The sequence below is a fragment of the Felis catus genome, chromosome B1 (assembly GCF_018350175.1).
Source record: "Felis catus isolate Fca126 chromosome B1, F.catus_Fca126_mat1.0, whole genome shotgun sequence".
Classification (NCBI taxonomy): Eukaryota; Metazoa; Chordata; class Mammalia; order Carnivora; family Felidae; genus Felis; species Felis catus.
Genome location: NC_058371.1, coordinates 111,636,201 through 111,658,056, shown reverse-complemented (window position 1 = coordinate 111,658,056; position 21,856 = coordinate 111,636,201). Strand labels below are relative to the sequence as shown.

At 36.4% G+C, this 21,856-nt stretch overlaps 1 long non-coding RNA gene across 1 annotated transcript in view; it reads right to left on the bottom strand.

The window, feature by feature from the left end:
• Positions 1–1,004: 1,004 nt before the first annotated feature.
• The window catches only part of LOC109499021, a 244,146-nt gene continuing 223,294 nt past the window's right edge, over positions 1,005–21,856 (bottom strand). The window contains exons 3-4 of the long non-coding RNA XR_006596860.1: positions 9,115–9,172; positions 1,005–3,348 (exon numbers count right to left, since the gene is read on the bottom strand). This is a non-coding gene — a long non-coding RNA (uncharacterized LOC109499021). The remainder of the gene's footprint in view (positions 3,349–9,114; positions 9,173–21,856) is intronic.

Here is a 21,856-nt window from a genome sequence, read left to right as displayed (position 1 = left end):
CTTATACAGCAAATACATAACTAGAATATCAGCTAGACCCTCAACTGAATCCCAAAATTTTCAGACATGCAACAATTCAGAATACGTATCTCCCAAAAATCATTTCTCAGGGAACTAGTATATGGCATACTTTAGCAATATGATGGGTCAACCAGAAGAAAAGAAACATCCAATCCAGAAAACAGGGAATCAAGCCCTGGAAAGAGGGAAGGGAGTCTGGGGATTATAAACTCTGCAGCAGAACTCCAGAGAAAGCTATCAAGTTTAGCAAGAGATGGAGGGCGTTGGAAGGAGAGTCTCTTTGTGTGTGTGTGTGGGGGGGGGGGGGTGCAGAATACTGATTTTAAAAAGAATTTGAGCACTTTGAATAATTATTATTAAGTAGCATTTACAAGATCCATTGGAGCTTTTGGAAACAAATGGTTGGTTAGCACATATGAAACTGAACAAATTAAGTGCTCCTGGGTGGCTCAGTCAGTTAAACATCTGACTCTTGATTTTGGCCTACATTATTATCTCAGTCATGAGGTCTAGCCCTGCTTCAAGCTCTGTGCTGAGCATGGAGCCTGCTTGGGATTCTCTCTCTCCCTCTCCTCAGCCCCTCCCCTACCTGTGCACATGCACTCTCTCTCTCTCAAATAAAAAAAAAAAAAATTAAGTAAACAAGATACTGCTTAGCCTCGAGAGCAATAAAAATGTTAGAGAAAGGTGGAAAATATAAAAAGGGCTAAGTCTTTGGGCTCCCAGGTGGCTCAGTTGGTTAAGCGTCCGACTTTGGCTGAGGTCACGATCTCACGGTTTGTGAGTTCAAGCCCCACACCAGGCTCTGTGCTGACAGCTCAGAGTCTGCTTCAGATTCTGTGTCTCCCTCTCTGTCTGCCCCTCCCCTGCTTGCACTCTGTTTCTCTCTCTCCCCCTCAAAAATAAAATAAAACATTAAAAAAAATTAAAAAGAGCTAAGTTTTCAACTGTTAAAACATAAAATAAATACTTAACATCTAAAATTGATTTAATAATTAACAGATAATAATATTATATAGACAACTGGATACAAGAGCAAGAAGAAGTAAATTTGAGAATTTAGATTATTTGGCTATGGGAGAAGAAGAAGACAGAAGGTATGGAGCAAGCGTTAGTTCTATTTGTAATAAAATCTTCTTGTACTCTTTTTAGCTCTTCTTGGATAAGGATAATGATTACTTTCCAAAGGTGTAGAATATGGACAGAAATCCTCATCAAGCCAAATGAGTATGGTAAATAGAGAGTTTTCCTATCAAGCAGACATGATTTGCATTCACTTCTACTTATCATATTAGGTAAATTATTTATTTAGCCTTCTTTAGCCTCAGTTTCCACGTGGGAAAAATGAGGATAAGTTCTTTATCATCAAGTGCTGTTGTCAGAAATGTTTTAAAAAACTATAACAACACAAAATTTAGCAGAGCAAATTTTAAAGATCCTAATGTCTTTATTGAATGATTCATGAATCAAGCATCATCTCATCTAGCAGATAAAAAGAAGCTCCAAGGACCTATATGAAATGAAAGACTTTTATGGGTAGAAGGGAACAGAAACGAGGAAGCTATATTAGGCAAACAGTAGGTTGTTTGCAGCAAGGTCACTTCCTTGTGGGGAATGGCAGGAGTCTATCAGTCAGATTACATCACTAGTACTGACCAGAAGATTCCTGATTGACTGGTTTAAGATTCCATTTCTGGGAGAGGCCAAAACTGTAATTAAGTTCAGACTGTTTAGTGACCTGAGGCTTAGCGTAAGCGACTCCATTTTGGGCCTGTTGTCTGTCTTATTTTTAATGCAAATAAACGATACAATTGTAAAGTAACTAAAGCATAGCAGAATTTTAATATATGTGAGCTCACATCCTTCCTTTTGTATTTGCAGTTATCTGAATAAATACATAAATATCTTGTACTCTTTAAGAATGCTCATCAAAATTAACTTAAATATACAATATAAATACCTGAGATCCACAGGCCAAAGTTAAAATGTATGCAATTCAACAATCTGGTATTATATTCATCTAGTGAAGGTGAAGATCTAATACTTTAGGTGAGACCTTGACATTCACTAAATCTAGTGCATTGTATGGAGTGGTGGGAAATGAAAGATTTTACTTTTTGGTCTCAAAACTTCCACTGAACAAGTGGTCCAAATCACTTAATTTTCTCAGGATTCAGATGTTCTCCCCATATTGAATGAAAAAGGAAAGATGGCTCTGGTTATCTAGTTGGAGACGTAAAAATGAATTATTATCTATGTAACACACATTGGCTTCTTGGCAGAGATTATTGCAATACAAACAAAAAAATTCTAATTTAATGGAAGACATTGTGTTCTATGCACTGTATACATAGACCCACCCAGCTCTTCCTTCCCAGAGGAGACCTTTTACCTCTCCTTTTGTGAGCATTAATGTGGTCTGGGATTAAATAAGCACTAGAAAAATGACTTTTTCTTCTCAAATACACTAGTTTTATCATAAACTGGAGTGCAAGTTATTATAGTTTGTTCCTCTCTAAGAAACTATCCCTGGATAACTAATGTGTGGCAACACAATAATTAGATTCCAGGATCCCTCAATTTAGAGTATCAGTATTTCTTAAACTTTAAAGTGCACAGGAATCACCTGGGGGAATCTTGTCACCAGCAGATTCTGGCTATGTTGGCCTGGGATATGGCCTGAAAGTTTGAATACCTAACCAGCTTCCAGGAGATGTCAATTTGGTTGGTCCTCAAACCACATTTTCAGTAGCAAGGATTAAAAGACAGTGCCACCATGCGAATGTGGTGTGGGCCATATAAATAAATATTACTCATTATGCTAAACATTAACCACTTTTCAATTTCTATGTTGAGATTTACAACCATGGACCCCTGATTTGAAGAAAGCTAGTGCTTTCTGGACTAAAGTAACAGATTGAAAATGCATCATCTGCTCTGGTTATTCAATGCCTTGCTGAGTTCAATCAGGATTTCTTCATCCTCCATTACCCCCATTAGTCCTGTTGGGTTAGTGCTCAATCTTGATCTGTATCTTAGTCAAGACAATTGTTGCTGATTAACTATAATTACTAGTAATGGGTCCAGCTTTCTTTCGGAGACTAATGCCCTCAGTTCATCCCTGCATTGTTCTGCCATAAAAGGTCCCAATCTGCTAGTCATTTACTTACTTATTCTTTAAACCAACAACAAGTTGCTTCATGTGTGGGCTTTTAAATACTGTCCACTAGGTCTAAATACCATGAGTATACCTTTTATTTTACCTTTTCTTTTCTCCTTCCCCCACCATTTTCTTTTTTACATTTTAGAACAGGAGAATGACAAGTCCTAAAAAAAAAAAAAAAAAAAAAGAGTAGACATGCTTACAAAAAAATTCTAGAAGCAACAAAACCAAAAATTTAAAGGTACATTAAAACATTACTTAATATCCAGAAAGATTGCAAAGTTTTGCACATCGTTAAAAATGGTAAACATAAGTAAATTAGAACAATTTGCTAATTTTACTAATTTGATGACCTGCAGATTTGATTCTTTATTTTTTTAATTTTTTTGATGTTTGCTTATGTAGTAAATTTAATGCACAAACCCCTACATGTACAGTGTATTTTGTTACTTTTTGTAAGAAATTTTAAATAATAAGCAGACAACGTGTGTCTAAAATCCTCTAGTTTTAATTATTTTCTGACTGTACCTTTTATTGAAACACTAGGCATGGATAAGTCAGTTAAGTCTCCAACTCTTGATTTCAGCTCAGGTCATGATCTCATGGTTCGGTTTGTGAGATCAAACCCCGCACTGAGCTCTGTGCTGACTGTGTGAAGACTGCTCAGGATTCTCTCTCCCCCTCTCTCTCTGCCCCTCCCCTTCCCTCACATGCATGTGCATGTTGGCTCTCTCTCTGAAAAATAAATAAACTTAAAAAAAGAGCTTATAGAAGAATATGTGGCATACAGTACTCAATAAATGTCTGCTGAATAATCAATTCATATAAGCATACATTATTTTTTTCTTAAAATTACCAGAGACTGTTATGTATAAAGAACTAAATACTCATCATCTCCTTCCTAAGTACTAATGGCATATTTATTACATTTCTACACTACCAAGATATCACCTTACCTTACTGGCATGCCTTTCTCTTCCACAATCCATTTAATGCAGTATATGAGTAAATATTATTTCTGATATTACGTGCATCAGCAAACATTATGAGTAACTAATATAAAGGTTTGTGCAAAGTGTTTACCGATATGTGGTATCAGGAACCAGTCAAATTATAGAATTTTGTCATTTCTATTTGTTATGCTCTGGAGTCTCCTTGGCAGAGTAGTAATAATTCTGGCTTAGGAGTTAGAAGACCTGATTTGCAGTCTCTACAGCTTAGTAAGTGTGAGACCTTGTGAGGAACTTATCCTCTCTCTGCATCAGTTTATCTATAAAACTGTCCTTCCTAACATTACAAAGAATTTGCATGGACTAGTGTCATGTCTTCTTAATCTCTTTACATCATGCCAAGAATACAGCAGAACCCCAAGGAATATGTTTACTGAAAGGATAAATGAAAAACTTGAAGATTAGTAAAGTATGACTATTTGCAGCAGTGTTGGGGAGACATGACAAGGGGTTGAGATGATAGAGGAGAGAGACATGTACATCAATAATAAGAAGAGCAGATAATTAATTCAAATAATAGAAAAACATACAAAGCCACATGAAATAGAGCATGGAATGCCTTAAGGACTATAGATACATGTGGTTAGTTGAAATGTCTGATCTGAAAGAGGCAGGTTGGTTTCAGATTTTTAAAGACCTTGAATAATACACTACAGTGCTTGGGATTCGCCCTGTATGTTGATGGAAAGTCAGTAATAGAATTCAAACAGAACAGCATGTACAAATATGAGCTTTAAGGGGATTTGTACATTGGGGAGAATATAGGAGAAAACAGAAGCTAGAAAAAAAAGGGGAAGAATGAAAATTTCTTAGTGGTTTATTATGAGTGTACTATCTCATTTGATAATTACTAAATTATTTTAATATAATTAGAATTATATGAGGAAATATATATATATATGTATATATATATATATATATATATATATATATATATACACACATGAAGCCTATAGTCAGTAAATGTCTGCTGAATAATTAATTCATATATATATATATATATATATATACACACACACACACACATACACATATATATTTTATTTGACAAGGCATCACAGCCATTGAGAGGCAGAACTGGGCATTGAACACAGTCAGCTGACTCCAGGGTCAGCACTTGCCCACACAGCTTATCACCTACCTCCAGCTATCAGGTATTTGCATTAATCTCTAGATTAAATAAAAATGAAATGGTTGAACTGAGGCAGTGGCCACAGAAATAAACAGGAAAAAGAGATTCAGGGAGCATATAGGAAGTAAACTAATTGGACTTGGTGACTAGTTAGACATGGCGGTTAGAGAAAGGAGAAATTGAGGGTGTTTTTCTCTCAAATTTGGGATGATTTGAAAATGCCCCAAAAAGGATATAGCTGGAAATTTTGAAAACAATACTAGAAAAAGAAAATAAAACCTTTTTCCAGGCATTCATATATAGAACACTATTGTAGTTTTTTTTTTTTTTTATTTCTATCCACTGACTAACAAAATAAGGGGGAGTGTGGGTGGCTCAATCGGTTAAGTGTCCAACTCTAGATTTCAGGTCGGGTCATGATCTCATGGTTCATGAGTTTGAGCCCCACTCTGGGCTCTGTATTGGCAGTGTGAAGCCTGGTTAAGATTCTCTCTCTCTTCCTTTCTCTGCCTCTCCCCCACTTACTCTTTCAAAAACTAAATAAAAATAAACTTAAAAAAAAAAAAAAGAAAGAAGGTTGGTACTTCCACAATTGATTTGTGGTATACATGAGAGCAAGTTCAAATGTCCACTATATGTGTTTAATGATTACATTAATAATTGCTATGGACTGAATGTCTGTGTCTCCCCAAAATTCATATGTTGAAGTCCTAATCCCCAATGTGACTGTATTTGGATATGGGGGTCTGTGAGGAAGTAATTAAGGTTAAAAAGGTTCACAGAGTGGAGCCCTGATCCAAGAGAGCTAGTGCTCTTATACAAGGAGGATGAAACACCAGGACTCTTCCTCGCCTTCTCTCTGCCACCTGAGGACACAGTGAGAAGGCAGCTGTTTGCACACCAGGAAGAGAGACCTCATGAGAAACCAGCTATGTTGGCACCTTGCTCTCAGACTTCCAGCCTCCGGAAGTGTGAGAAAATAAATTTCTGTTATTTAAGCACCCCCCCCCCCCAGTCCATGGCATCTTGTTTTATCAGCCTCAGTTGATGTTTTATTAATTAATTTGACTGATATTTATTGAGTTCCTTCTATGTGAAGAGCAGTATGATAGATGTTGTGAAGTTGAATGAGATATTATCTCTGCCTTTAAGAAATTTACAAAGTAGCAGAGGAAATTAGAAACGTTAGAAAGACCCTCAGCTCCCAAATCTAGAAAATAGGAATCGTAAACAAATGTCAGTGATGTCATTAACTGGTCAAATGTTCTGGGAGGCATTCTGGACCTTGTGCAAATTTTTTGTCATCAAGCAATCACTGTATTGCAATCCTACGTTTGAGCACTTGTTCCATATTTAAGGAATTTCAAAAGCTAGGCAATAAATTCCATTTTTGCCTTTGAAGTTTAAAAGAAACAGGGGCGCCTGGGTGGCGCAGTCGGTTAAGCGTCCGACTTCAGCCAGGTCACGATCTCGCGGTCCGTGAGTTCGAGCCCCGCGTCGGGCTCTGGGCTGATGGCTCAGAGCCTGGAGCCTGCTTCCGATTCTGTGTCTCCCTCTCTCTCTGCCCCTCCCCCGTTCATGCTCTGTCTCTCTCTGTCCCAAAAATAAATAAATGTTGAAAAAAAATTTTAAAAGAAACAGTTATGACAAATGTATACATAGGTCATGGTATATCAATGGATTTATACAAATGATATTTACACAAAGGTGAACTTGCAGAATTAAGAAGTTACTTTGGATAGCAAACAAGGAGTTCTGAAGGAGACATCTTTTGAATTGGGTCTTGAATGAATAATTTAGCAGTAAGTTACCCAGTATGGTAACTTCATGTAAAAGGTTATTTTAAAAAAAAGATATACTAAGCCACCAAATATAAAAGAAAAGATGATTCTGAAACATTTCACCTTTAGCGGAAATGGATATGATGCAGAGAAAAGAAAAGAATTTAGGAGATCGCATTTCTGAGGTTGTTTAAAGTTACCTACCAGTTGACAACTAAGTTAAAACTCAAAATATTTTCCCACTGGAATTTGGCCAACTAACAATTCAGAGAAGCCAACAATTTGTTTTAGTATTTGTTTGAAACTACAAGAAAATATGAATAATAGTCATCATATCAGCCTATCAAACACACAGCAGATTTTATTCTAATCACTTGGTTCATTGTCTATAAGCCTTCTAGACCTCGCTGATAAGCTCTAAGCAAAAGGGCTTTGTTTTCCTTGTTTACCCATGCATAGTATATAATCAGGAATGAATACAATTAGGAATGAACATATTTTAGTTGAACGAATAAATTAATAAATCTAAACTTATTTCACTCTAAAATGCGAGGTCAGAATTTAATAATAGAAATTAATTGGCCTTGCCACTTTCTCTAAGGATATAATCGTATTTCAACATGAATTAATATAAAAATTACCTAACATTATTAACCATTAAAACTGTTCACATGTACTTGATTTGGTATGATGTAAGTGTACCTGCAATTACTTAAATTCCTTTTATAGAGTTGCAAATAACACAGAGAATCATTAAGGACAAGAAACCACATTTCATGACATGGTAAAGAAGGGCTAGTCAAATGCTGCAATGATGGAAAGGGCATTCAGTAGTAGTTCAAAGGTATATAAAATATAGTGTAGATGGGTGCCTGGGTGGCTTAACAAAGTTAAGTGACCAACTTTTGATTTTGGCTCAGGTTATGATCAGGAGATCAAGCCCCGCTTCGGGCTCTGTACTGACAGCAAAGAACTTGCTTGGGATTCTCTCTGTCCTCTCTCTCTGCCTCTCCTCCTGCGCTCTCTCTCTCTCTCTCTCTCTCTCTCTCTCAAAATAAATAAATACACACACACACATATATATGTGTGTGTGTGTGTGTGTGTGTGTGTGTGTGTGTGTATACAAGAGAGAGAGAGAAAGGCAGTGAACATAGTTTTACTTAATAAATTCTACAGGAATATTTAGGATAGTATAATATGTAGGGATTGTAGTAATGATAGTTTGCTTAATTTTCAAGGATGTACAAATTATTAAAGTAATATTTAAATATTGCTGACATTTGCCTAGGGAGGTAGAAGTCACTCTACTAGACACGAAGCATTTTTATATCATTTTTATTTTTTAATGAGTAGGACAACAAAAGGTATTATCAGTCAAGTCAATCAGCTTGATGTTGAGATCTGAAAAGATACTGGAACAAGCTAACCAAATTAAAAGCTATGTTTAAAGGATGATAAATATATATGAAAAAGCGACAATACACACAACCAGTTATGTTAGCTCAATTTAATTTATATCCATGTAGGAGTACAGGGCATAAAGTTATAGAGCAACAGTATTTGTAATACCATTCAAGTCAGCATTAGAAATATTTCTGACTTTACCCTGAATGTCTCTTGCTATTTATTTTAAAACAAACTAACAAAAATTGCTGTAATGTCATTTTCAAACAGTAGTCATCAGTTGCTAGTTGCCAATATAAAAGGGGACAATGCAGGAAAATATTACATAGATCTGAGATTATGTCTAGAAGTAGTCTCTTGGTGTTTTAGTAAGATGACTGGGAAATGGAGTCTAAGCCTGAATATTTTTGCTCATGATACAACAGTGAAGTGTGGCTGGTTTTATAGAAAATATGTAAGAAATTTAAGCAATCCTTATCTGTCTTTTACATAGTCAGAGTGGGGAGGAAAATAGTCCAGTCATCAGAAATATATACAAAGAAAGTTGCTGAGCAAATTATCTGCATGTGTATCTATGATAGCAAAGTGAAGACATAAAAGTACCTGAGGTATACTGAAACACTGTCAGAGGAGGGGGCACTCTTCATGCTTGTTAAATTTCCTAAAGAAAAAAAAAATCACATGGTCTATTAGAGAATTGGAATCTGTAAGGATCTGGTCCAGACAACTGAAGACAGCTCTGCTATTCACCTAGAGGATGCAGGTAGGACTGATTCAAAAGGAAAGTAATATGTTTTAATATGTCAATTATGTAAGTTGCCTGCTGGCAAATACACCCAGCTGGCATTTGGGAATATGATTATAGCTTCAATGGGTGAAGTCAGAATGAGATATATGCATTTGGGAGTCATACAAGTATAAATGGATGGAAGTTGAAACCACAGTCAGGGATAAGCATATCTAAGTAGGACAGGTAGATGAGAAATGAAACAGTGGACCAAACCCTAGATAATTCTAACATTTAAGGGGAGTCAGAAGATGAGGGTAATATTGCTCCCACCTATGTCTTAGTCCTATACTTACTAAGCCATGATATAGTGAGAAATCCTTCTCATTTCCTCCATTTAAGTCATTGATGTGCCATCTCTAATTTTTGTGTTCTTCCCTCTATATAACCCCCTGGTCAAATCCTATCAACCTCTCTTTAGAAATATTTAGGCTCAACCTTTCTTTTATATTTCAACACAATATCCAAGGCCAAGGACTTCATTACTGCACAAACTCCTATCTAATAATGTCGATAAAGATCCAGTAGCTTTGTCCAGTTCAGCCTGGACAACAGACTTACTATTTCAAATCCCTTTCTACCAGACTTCAGTGTGCAGCAATGAAAGTTCCTTTTAACATTGATTTCTGATGTTCATATCCTCAGGCAGAGGTACCTGAAAATGAACTCAGACATTTCAAAGGCCAGGAACTTGGTCTTCTACAATCATTTTCACTGTTGCTATTTCCTACCATCAGAATGGGGGCCAAAATATGCTTCACTTCCACCAGGCTTCTTTTCTTGGTAGTTTCATCTCCACAAATTATAATCTAACTCATCTTTGAAGGCCTGCTTTTTCAGGTAAAGACATTCAAATCTAAATCATCCTTCAGGGTTCTAATTCCTCTATAAAGTCTCCTTAATACAGATATATCATTCTCTCTAATATCTGAACACCTGCAAAAATTATTATTATAATTAAATTTTCTTCTGGTGTAGGTTTCAAAGTTCCATAATTCTTATACGTAACACTGTGACTTCTTCCACTAAGTTTCTCATGATTAGGGACTATGCCTAATGCTTTCTTGTTTTCAACAGTACAGAGTACAGTTAGATAAACTGCAAACTAAATATGTGCTTCTTTAAGTTGCAAAAGCAAGCACAAACCTAGTCCTCATTGTCTACTTCTTTGCTTTCAATAAAATGACACCAAAATAAGTGATAAATATTTATGTAAAGAATTGAAGATTGTTAAAGAGAGCCTATAAGAATTTTAGTACCAGTACAGAAAAAAAGAGCCCCTGATTAGTCTGCCCCAATTGGTGACCTAAGAGAAGACAACTCATTAAATGAATGAGGATAGGAAAGAAGGCACAGAGGCATGATCAAGAATGAATAATTAGAACCTAAGAAGTCCTAGGGCACCTGTCTGGCTTCAGTCAATGAAGTGTGAGACTCTTGATCTTGGGGTTATTGGTTTGAGCCCCATGTTGGGTGTAGAGATTACTTAAAAATAAAAAATCTTTAAAAAAAGAACTTAAGAAATATTGCCCTCACAAACACAATTTACAAATTGTGCACTAGTCCTTATTCAATACGCTATTAATCTTATATAAAATAAGATACCAGGCATAACACTTCATTGAAATATTTCCTCCAATAAAAGAAGTCAAAAGTTTCATGAACAGAAATAAAGGAGGTAATTTAACAAGCAAAATGAAAATATTAAATATGCACACAAAGTAAATGTATTAAATGTATATCAATAAGATTAATCATAACAGTTGTTTCTATGGGTTTGTACCAGACATAATTCCCTACTTCTCCTCCATCATGGTAGGAATGGGATTTTAAGAACTTATTGCCCTACTCATTCCTCTTGTATATCATCTTCTCTGTTGCTTCAATTTCATCCATAATCACAGTTTGTGTATCGTTCCTCTCCTGCTCAACATTCATTTTGGTTTCTTCCACATTTAGAATTAAATTAAAAGTATTGGGGGGGGGGGGTCCCAAGTGATCTGGCTTCTAGTTACTTCTCCATTTATCTCCACCATTTCCCTTCACCCAATGCACTTCAGCCAAGTTGGCCTCCTTGTTCTTCTTTAAACAGTCAAGTGTGCTACTGCCTTAGATACTTTATACTTATTTTACCTCTGTGTGAAATGCTCTTCATGGCTTCTATACGTCTCCATTTAATATTTTAATTCAACATTCTGTACTAGCAGCCCTACCTTTTCCTAATGATCCTGTTCAATTACTCTGCCAGAATAGTGACTTCTTTCCTTGTCTGCTCATTTCTTGGTACCAGATGTCTAAAGTTACTGGTGATAGCTATAAAACTATGGTCTAAGTTAAATGAGACCCTTACTGTATCCCCAGGTGGGAAACTCCCCTCTCTGAGAATCAAGAGCTCTAGGCCTGCAAACTCTAAACTTTCAGAACAGAGACTATAAATTCATCAAGTACATGCCTATTGTCTTAGTCCCTGGACCCACACATTTATCCAGCAGGGACACAGTACTATATAAATGCTACGGATCTAGAGTGTATACCATATCCTATAGGATGGTGTCCCAATCTGGCAATTCAGCTGTGCTTTAGGAAGCCATCCACCTCTCTATAAAGCCAACAGCATTTGAATATGACTCAAACTCACATGTCCCAAACTCACATTTCCATCATCTTTATTGAAATTTGTTTTTTATCATCTGAGGTGGTAATACATCAAGTCTTAAGTTAGAAGGTCAAACAATATATACATCTCTCACTAATGCTGCTGGCCAAAACTTTATCATCATGAGAAACCATCATATAACAAGAACTGTGTCAGTTTCGGTCAAGTTGAGTTATTACCCCTTCCAAAGCAAAAGAGGCCCAATGTCCATCCACTTGCCACAAGTGGCGGGTTGGCTTTTTTTGTGGGGGGGTGGGGGGGTGCGGGAGATAATACCATATCATAGCCACAGTATTAATATCTACTGTTGACAGGTTAGATATTGGCATTAGAAATAGCTGGATCTGTCTTAGTGCCAGCCCATAATGTAGTGTGCATATATCGTCTCCCTCGTTGCCACCATTAGTACCTCATTCATGTACCATATTTCAACACTTGGGAGAAATTCACTAATAAAAACTTGCTGGATCATTCTTTCTACTTGGTTGTTTAGTGTCTTTTATATGGTGGTAACCTCTGGTGGGTAATACAGAAACCTTCAGATAGATAGATAGATAGATAGATGATTGATAGATAGATAGGTGATTCCATAGATCCTTGAACAGAATATTTTAGTCTTTTCTCTTCCAGACTTACCAGTCAGCCAAGCTACTTACTACTGCCTATAAGTCCATGTATATTTTTACCTCAGGGTCATTTGCTTACCAAATAGATCCCCAAAATTCCAATGGAATTTTGGAAAAAGCTGGAAAAAGCTCCTCTCACTGCACTCCCTTTGACAAATGCCTCTGAGTGGGCTTGCATTGCACCATTAACTCATGGACATACGAAGTCTAGTCAATTGTGAAGTATGCTCAGCTATTTTCCACTGTCATTTGCCATGATCCCCGTTGATAAAGTGGTATCAAATTGGTAAATTAGAGATATCACAGAGATCGCCATCCTGTTTAAGTTTGATATTCTTTAATTTCTGAGGTAATTAACTTCCCGTACCCACAGTATGTAGTATTGTTTTGATTTATGGCCTTGGATGAGTAGTTTTGTTTTCCACTTGGCTTTCACCTCTACAACACCTCTTGCTGGGCCCATATTTATAAGAAGCTTTCCTTCAGTCAGTGGGTTCTGGGTCAAGTAGAGAAACCTATCAAGGGACTTTTTGTTGAGGTGACTGCCATCAGGCTTTTGATCAGCCTCCATTCTCTATTTCTTTTGAGGGAATAAATTAAGCCAATCCATATTTTGGCTGTCCATGTATCTTGCCTCTAGTAACACTGTGTTCTATTAACCATTTCTCTGGCTACCACACCAGTCTTATTATTCATTGACATAGTAGCACTCATCCTTTTTCTGACGATTAAGTACCACCACCTCATCCACTGTCATGGATTCCAAGATTTCAGGATATCATTATTCCCATTACCATCAAGTCACTCAATTCCATAATAGTATCTCCTATCATCCCTGGCTACAGAGTACAGAAATTACTGAGTTTATCATTGCGGTTGGTGCTGCTCTTATCAGTATATTCCTTATCACTTATGGAAGAAACTGTTTTCTGGGCTATTTTGTGCAACATATCCAACCAGCTAGAGGAGAGTTCCAGCCTTACATGGTAGACCCACTCTACCATACTCACTCTACGAGTCCATTGATCCTTCATCACCTGCTAAAGTTGTACCAACATTTATGCTTCAATTTGTTTGTCCCCAACTCCCAAGTTTCCAAGAGCCATCTTAGCTACTTGTTGACACCATACTCAAGGTTCATGCCTAGGTGCTAAATTCTGTTCCATAGGAAAGTATTTGCATATTGATCAGCTCTCCCCTATTCAACTTTATACCTCTGCCTCCTTGATTCAGCACCCTCAGGATCAAGTCTCATGCATACTCCCTAGATTCCTACTAATACATGTTAGGCATACATTGAACTCCCTTGGCAACTGTCTCACTCCTCCCTTAATAGGTTCAACAGCACAGCCCCTGCTGAGGTAAGCTGGGGTTGGATTCCTGTTGTTTCCTTGGTTGCCAGGAAGGGAAGGCCAAGTATTGTCTTATAAGGACCTGTCTCATTTGAGGCCTCTTCACTGGTCTTCAAACAAGGGTTCCTTACAGAAGGGCCACTTTTGCAAGGCCCAGCAGAGTTAGGGGGGATTTCCCCACATCTGCCCAGAATCCCTTGTTCAGTCTCAGGATTCCATTTTCTCCTTCTTAGGGCCCTGCCCTTGGTATAGTAGACATGCTGGGACTAAGCATCTGAAGGTCTATTACCCATACAAACTAAATCCTGAGCCTGGTCCTTCATTCTCTGTGCTTTTAGCTACAAGAGATAAAAATTTCCTTCAATACTGTCAAGGAGGTTCTCTGGCTTTCACAAATTGGTGATTAATCAGCCCAAGCCTGTCATTATCCCCTCAGTGCTCTGCAATGATGTTGTAGTCCCATATTCTTAACAGTAATTATCATTTGTCTCATACCTCACCAGCTAGTGCAATATCCTCCTCAGTATTTCATCTTGGTTCACTACCAATGGGGAAATAAAGTACAAAATGCTGTAAACAATGGAAATTTCAACCAATCCTGCAACCTTGGAACTGGGGTGAACCTTCAGAATTATCCCAACTTGAAGCAAGCAGACTTTTTCAACCTCATATCAGACTATGAGGGCACAGTCTGAACCATGGGAGGGGTATAACTTTGTGAGAGGTGCTACCCTGTGACCTTTGGCAATCCCTGGCAAGGGGGTAAACTCAGTGACGGTCAGCAGTAGGTATTCCCAGTAGCAGAGGGGATTTGGGCAGAGCACAAATATACTATTAGTATAGCTGAAAACAAATTAATTTAATCGAAAATAAAAAACCAGAAATGACCATATTTTGTAAGAGCTGGAGATGAAAAAGTGATTTGAAAATGGTGATTATTCAATTTCTTGTTTATTACAATGTAGAAGTAAAACAATTCATATCCAATACTGTATAGTGTTACTGAGTATTATACAAAAACATATTATTTAAATTAAGTATTTATTAAGTGATAAATAATTTTGGTAACTGGTCTATTAAATATTTTATATTATGTAGAATACTGATATATAAGGAGTTGAGTATTCCAGGCTTTTAGTGCCTTGATATTTCCCACTTGAAACATGACATATAGGTTCCCACTTTTCTCAACGCACTTCAGGGTTTGTGTATCTGTATTCTCCAAAAAGAGAAATTCTATTAGTTATTAATACATGATAACAGTTCATAAAATTAGAACTCATTATCAACAAATGAAAATTGTGGGGCACCTGGGTGGTTCAGTCAGTTGAGCATCCAACTTGGGCTCAGGTCATGATCTCACGGTTTGTGGGTTTGAGCCTCCATTGGCCTTGCTGCTGTCAGAGCAGAGCCCACTTCTGATCCTCTGTCCCTACCCCACTCATGAGCTCTCTCTCTCAAAAAAAATTATTAAAAAAAATGAGAGTTCTGACTGTAGAATAAATAAATAAATAAGAATAGATAGCTTCTAAAGCATGAAACATTTCAAGGGAGAGAAATTTCAACTTTTAGTTAATTTTGAAGCATCAGTAAAAGACTACTACATAACCAATTTTGTGCTATATTCTAAGTATACAAGAATAAATAAGCCAGAAGCTCCATCCTCAAGGACCTTTCCAACCAATATGTGCGGGAGAACACAGTAAGGTAAACAAATAATTGTAATTTAATTTGTGAGATAAAATAATAGCAGACCTATTAATAACTGTGGTGCAAATTAGAAAATAATCAACTATGGTTGATGAGAGAGAAGGAAATCCCTATTTGGGGACTGGAGGTTTGAGATGAGTTTGCAATGTATGTGTGTGGGAAGCAAGGGGGTCTGTGCATATGAAAAAGAGAATTCTAATAAAAATGAGACCCATTTAAAGTTACTAGATGAGTAATAACAAAAAATAAATATCTTGGAGAATAGTGCAAGAAGAGATTGAATAGATGAATAATATGGGCATGGAATGAATTAGACCTAATTAGGAGTTTTTACTCTATACTCTCAAGTATCCAGTGACTACATTTATTAAAGCAATTACAAACTTCTACAGCAATTTTCTTGCATTAGACTATATTTTTGAGGCCAGGGGTTGTGTCTTGGTCGCCTCTGTATCTTCCAACACTGTGCCTGATTCTTAGTCGAGTGGATATTTTGAATTTCACATAGACAAAATTCAATGAATGAATGAATGAATGAATGAGTGACAAAATGAATGAATAATGATAATAGTAATAATAATAGCAGTTAACATTGGGAAGCATTTAGTACCATGCATGGGTAAATCTTATTTAATTTTCACAACAATTCTATTACTTAGATACTATTATTACCCATGGTTTATTTACAGAGGAGGAAATAGAGATCCAGAGAAAGGTAATAATATATCCAAGGTCACAGTTGCCCCTTCACAGAAGCCAGAAAATATGTGGGCATGTGAAAAGGTAGGAGAGATGGCATAGGGTGTAGAAGGATTCAGAAAATAATGTATTTGAGGCTGAAGAGGAACTTTGGCAGTATTCCCTAAGTGGCTAGAACTGTGGCTGGGTGGCTAGCCTGCTCTCTCTCCTGTGGCTTCTACAGGAGAATGCCAAGTTGTTAGAAGTTTGCCAATGTCACCCTGTCCTGATCTCCCCATTCTCTTCTGTTTCACCCACCCAAATCAGTCAAAATCTTTCCCACCTTTCCTTTTTCACTCCTACTAGAAAAAAAAAAAAAAGATGGAGAGAAAAGAAAGGGAGGCAGGAGAAAAGGATAATAGAAAGAATAGAAGAAAGAAGCATTTGACCTCAGACTGCTGCTGTTGGGGGACTAAGACACCTCATTCTTCCACATGGACCCTCTGCTGATGTGCTCCCACCTCTCTCACCGTCTTTACTTTGGTGACCTTACTCATGAGAACTTCTATATTAGATTTCTGTAAATTCTAAGCATTTTCTGGAATTTTTTACTGCACTACTTCTGCATGGTTTCCTCACTTGTTTAGTCTAGAAAACTGTATCTATGTCTATTGATACATTGCCCCATTTCAGAAGATTTTATTTATACATAGAACCCACCAGCTTGTGAATCCATCACTCCTATTCCTAGTCCTACTAGGAATGAACGTGTACTGTCTCAGAGTCTAGAATGTCATTTCAATTTCTGTGTTTCCATCCTTAGCCAAAGGAAGGAAAGTTTGAGAGTGAGAATGGGTTACAGCAAAATTGGAATGATGATCTGCTTGATCATGAGTCTCTATCTGATAAAAGCCAGAATTTGAGGGAAAAGGGATGATTCATGTTAATGATGATTCCTTTAGTTCACCAGTTTCCTTTCTTCTTGACCTTCCCTCAGGAACCTATGTAGTGCCTACAAATTCCTCCCTTGATGTCAGCCCAATAAGAACAGGGATAAAACAGCCTTTATCTGGCAAGCAGAAAACGTCTCCCACATTTTCCTGGCAATAATCCAACACAAATCCAAGCCTCAAAGTTGTCCAGACTATACTAAACGGTCTTTGGGGAACAGCATCAGAAGGTTTGGGATTTCTTTCCATTTTCTCTTTTGTGTTGCAGAACGAAAGCTATTAAGTGGCAAACAGGTGATATTTTCAATAACCATTACTTAATGCCCTAGAATACTCCAGCACAGGAGTGAAAGACCAGAATGCTTAACAATAAAACTCAAGGTCACCTCAGGTCTCATTCTTCAAGTCGCAGCTTAAATGTCAATTATTTAGGGAAACATTTCCTGACTCTTCAGTCTTTGTACACTCTCACAGTGCCCTGTGCTTTGCCCCATAATAGTTACCATAACTGTAATTATTATTTCTACAATTATGTTAATGCTTTCCCCACTAATTCCTGAACTAATAAAGCTGACCTGACAATATTTGATACCATAGGCTGCATTCTTATGTCCATATTCCCAATGCCCCTTACCATGCTCTATCTTCCTTTTTTTCTCTTAGCTCTTACCACCTAATATCATTTTATATAATTTACTTATTAATCCTGTTTATTACTTATTGTTTGTCTTCCACAATTAGAATGAATACTCTACAAAGTCAGTAACCTTTTGTATTTTGTTCATTGTTATATCCTAAGTTCCTAGAAGATTGTATATATAGAATGAGTGATAAATATTTATTGAATGGATAAATGGGGAGGGGAAAGATTTCTCTGGTATACTTCACGTCCTTAATACCTGGTTGATTGTCTTCCCAGGATTTCACACTCAATGCCTACTAATTTGAACATTAATGAAGACAGGGGATGAGCATGAATGAATAAATAAAGGATGCAAATAGCTTTGAAATGTTATTTTAACTACCTATAACGAAATCCTTCAAACTAGTTATCTTCCCATAAAACAGTTAGTTTTACTGTTTATTCCATAAAAACAGTTAGTTTTTACTGTTTATTCCATACTGGTGAAAATAGCTCACCATACAAGATATCAAAATTATGCAGGCTCTACCTAATCCACGGAATTCTCTTCTAGTTTTTGTGAATATGTATGTTTCTGTATGCATGTGTGTACTTCAAGTAGTGACATTTTTCCTGTGCCACAGACAAGTTGGACAACTAGGGAACACGAAAAACATAGATAATATAAGATATATATGAATATAAATATATAATATCTATAGATAATATAGACATATAAGAATAATTTTGTTTGCCTTATTTCCATCCTTGTTTTTATTTCACCCCTTCATTTAGATGAAAATTTCTGAAGATGCATGTCATGTAAAAAAGGACATCACATAAAATTTATTCCAATATCATATATGTATAGACATGAGTATATATTTTGGGGACAGCATATATTTATATGGACATATAATTCCACACAGAAATATTACATACTTTCAATATTGAAATATTTAATGATTTGATTTTTCTCAGTTGAGAAGTAATAATTTCCCATGAGAAAATTCCTAAAATACGTTTTCTTTAATAATATATTTTGGAAGATCTTATCCAATATGTAATAATATTCACTTTAGTTGAATGCTTCTATTTCTCTTTTGCTTTTATTTAATTTCATAGCTAAAATGTGTACTTTTAAAAAAGCTTATTGAGAAATAATTGACAAATATATATATTTAAAGTGTACAATGTGGTGAATATATATAAATATGTATATGTATATATTTAATGTAATGATTACCACAATGAAAATAACACATCCATCCCCTTAGTTAACATAATTAACTCTTTTGTGTGTGTGTTTGTGTGTGTGTTTGTGTGTGTGTGTGTGTGGTAAGAATGCTTAAGATCTGTTCTTACAACTTTCAAACCATATTATTAGCTATTATTATCGTGCTATACATGAGATACTCAGAATTTATTCTTCTTATAAATGAAAATTTGTACCCTTTGACCTACATTATCCAATTCTTCCCCCCCCCAACACCTGACAAATACCATTCTATTCTGTTTTTATGAAACTGGCATATTTTTTTAGATTTCACACATTAATTATAGCATGCAGCATTTGTCCTTCTCTTCTGCCCTATTTCACTAGCACAGTGCCCTGCAAATGTCAAGGTTTCCTTCAGTTTTATGGATAAATAATATTCCGGTGTGTGTGTGTATGTGTGTGTGTGTGTGTGTGTTTATGTGTGTGTACGTGGTGTGTGTGTGTGTAGTTGGTGAAAATGATACAGTCACTATGGAAAACAGTATGGTGGTTCTTCAAAAAAAAAAAAAAGAAAGAAAAATTTAAATTGAACTACCATATGATACAGCAATCCCACTCCAGTATATATCTGAAGGAATTGAAATTAGTAGATTTCAATGGATACTTTTTTTAAGAATTAAGAATTAATAGCTTGGCAGATAGTTTTAGAATAAAGTTGTAGTCCTAGATATCACATGGACATCTAACATCCTCTGAGGCCACCAGGACATTTCAGGTTGCATAATATTACCAAATGGCTGTGAAATCCAATAGGCAGTTTCTGAGATATGTCTAAGGTCAACAACGGATTGCAAACATAAAATCATCTCTTAAGATCATCTATTACTAATAAAGAGAATTAAGAACACAGATTATGTCTTCATTGGTCATGTGCATTTCCAGAGCAAGTCTTTGTGTTTGTGTTTCTAGGTTTCAACTGAGACAGGATCTATAAGCAGTTGAACAAATGGGTGGTTGACTGGACCCCTTGTTATTTTTTTTTTTAATTTTTTTTTTTAACGTTTATTTATTTTTGGGACAGAGAGAGACAGAGCATGAACGGGGGAGGGGCAGAGAGAGAGGGAGACACAGAATCGGAAACAGGCTCCAGGCTCCGAGCCATCAGCCCAGAGCCCGACGCGGGGCTCGAACTCACGGACCGCGAGATCGTGACCTGGCTGAAGTCGGACGCTTAACCGACTGCGCCACCCAGGCGCCCCAGACTGGACCCCTTGTTAAATGATCTTATAACTAGCAACTTATAACTTGTAACTTCAGTTACAAGTAACTGAAGAAGCAATACCATCAGGCTGATTTTGTATTTGTCAAATAACAGTTTAAAGCCCAGATTATGATAGTTACATCCATTTTTAGTCAGATCTTTCCACCTTTAATTTTTTTAATTTGGTATATAAATGTTTTTACTTAGTTATTTCATTAGCATAATATCCTTTGGTCCAACCATGTTGTCACAAATGTTAAAATTTTCTTCTTTCTCATGGCTGAATAATATTCCATTGTATATATACCACATCTTTATCCATTCATTTAGAGACTGATTATTTAACTACTGTGAATAATGGTGCAGTGAACAGGGAGTATATACATCCCCTTGAGATAACAGCTTCATTTCTTTTGTACATATACCCAGAAGTGAGATTGCCTGATAACGTGGTAGTTCTATTTTTAATTTTTTGAGGAATCTCCACACTGTTTTCTATGGTGACTGAATCAATTTACTATCCCACCTACAGTGCACAAGAGTTCCATTTTCTTCACATCCTTGCCAACAATTGCTGTCTATTGTCTCTGACAGGTGTAAAGTGGTACCTTGTGGTTTTAATTTTCATTTCCCTCATGATTACTAATGTTGAACATTTCTTCATGTTCCTGTTAGCCATGTGTATGTCTATGCCCTCTGCTCATTGTTACGTATTTTTAAAAAAATTTTTAGCCATACTTACAGCTAATATTTTTTTTCAAATTTTTATTTAAATTCTAGTTAGTTAACATATAGTATAATATTGCTTTCAGGAGTAGAATTTAGTGATTCACCACTCACATACAGCACCTGGTGCTCAACACAAGTGCCCTCCTTAATACCTATCACACATTTAGTCCATTTCCCCCCCCCCACTGACCTCCCCTCCAGCAATCCTCAGTTTGTTCTCTATCATAGAGTCTCTTATGGTTTCTTTCCCTCTCAGTCTCTCTTTTTCCCCCTTCCCATATGTTCATCTGTTTTGTTTCTTAAATTCTACGTCTGAGTAAAACTATATGGTACTTGTCTTTCTCCACCTGATGTATTTCACTTACAATAATACATAATACATTCAAGCTCCATCCATGTAGTTGCAAATGGCAAGATTTCATTCCTTTTGATGGCTGACTAATATTCCATTTTTTAATATATACCACATCTTCTTTATCCAATCATCAGTCGATGGACATAGGGGCTCTTTCCATACATGTACCCTTTTGAATCTGTATTTTTATATCCTTTGGGTAAATACCTAGTAATGCAATTGCTGAATCATAGGGTAGTTCTATTTTTAACTCTTTGAGGAAACTCCATACTGTTTTCTAGAGTGGCTGAACTAGTTTGGAGTCCCACCAACAGTGCAAGATAGTTCCCCTTTGTCTGCATCCTTGCCAATAGTTGTTTCTTGCTTATTTTAGCCATTCTGACTAAATGTCAGGTGTGAG